General features: G+C 38.0%; 1 protein-coding gene across 1 annotated transcript in view; it reads left to right on the top strand.

The window, feature by feature from the left end:
- GABPA (GA binding protein transcription factor, alpha subunit 60kDa) overlaps positions 1–1086 on the top strand; it is a 41390-nt gene that overhangs the window by 16961 nt on the left and 23343 nt on the right. The window lies entirely within an intron of this gene.

The following is a 1086-nucleotide window of genomic DNA, read 5'->3' as shown; positions in this document are numbered from 1 at the left end:
TTATTGTCTTCAAAAAATTAGTTGAAATCTCCCATCCATGTCTGTCACTTTTTACTCATGTTCTTATGATTTTACATCTTTTAAAAATTCCTTTACTATCATTTTACTAGGGTCTTGGAGGAAGGAGGCAGAACATGTATAGCCTATTGGTTATGTTAAACCAGAAGTTCCAATTATTTGAGAAGACAAATCAAACTAATTATATTTTTCCCTGACTTTTTTGATCTTGATACTTTTTTGTTATGTAGAGTGAGCTTTCTTGGACTTCCAAAGGGAATTGTGGTTCAGGATAGCTTTTCTAACTTAACAGAACCCCCTCTTCTGTTGTTTTCAAGTAGTAGGCAAAAATAGGGCAGCTTACTTTCTCAGTTCCTATCTGTTCCCTTACTTGACTTTTATCTATGCCTTATCTTTCCTTTTCCTTGGTGTCCCTATGCTGCTCACTTTTGATTCCACTTCTGCCAGTTTCTCCTTATAGTGGGCCACTCTCTCCTGGGAGTGGTCCTTGGCTCAGTTTGAAAAACTCCCAGGTACTGTGCTACACTGTTCCAGCCCTTTAAGCATTACCATGAACCCTTGCACTCAGCTGCTGTTGGATTGGGCAAAACTTTTTAGCTGTTGCTTTCACCTTGGCCTTTGGGCTTTCGGTGCATGCTTCTTGGCTTTATTCAGATTTGCCTGTGCTCAGAATGGGTCAGATGTCCTGTTTCTACCCTTTGCTTTCTCCTGCACAGATGCTAAAACCATGGACGTCCTGTAGCTGTTACTGCTTTGTCTTTGCCCTTATATATTTTGGGTCCATGAAGGTATCTTGTCACTTGGTTGTATTGTAAACTTCCATGAGTTTTTGGTTTTGCTCTCTAGTTGCTTTTTCTGTTTTTATGTGTCTGTTCAGAGAAATTTAAAACCTTTGCCACCGTCTTCCTAGAATCTTCCTCCCTTCTTTGTGGAAAAAAATTCTGTGGCTGCCTATCCTATATTCTTATGTTTGATTCATTTTCACTATAAATTGGCCCTTGATAAGTACCTAAATGTTATTTTTTCTACTTATATTCTTATTAAATAGCATTCATTTATTATGTAACC

This window comes from Propithecus coquereli, unplaced genomic scaffold, assembly GCF_000956105.1.
Source record: "Propithecus coquereli isolate 6110/MARCELLA unplaced genomic scaffold, Pcoq_1.0 Scaffold149, whole genome shotgun sequence".
Lineage (NCBI taxonomy): Eukaryota > Metazoa > Chordata > Mammalia > Primates > Indriidae > Propithecus > Propithecus coquereli.
Note: the sequence above shows the minus strand (reverse complement) of the source record. Positions and strands in the feature narration are given on the sequence as shown.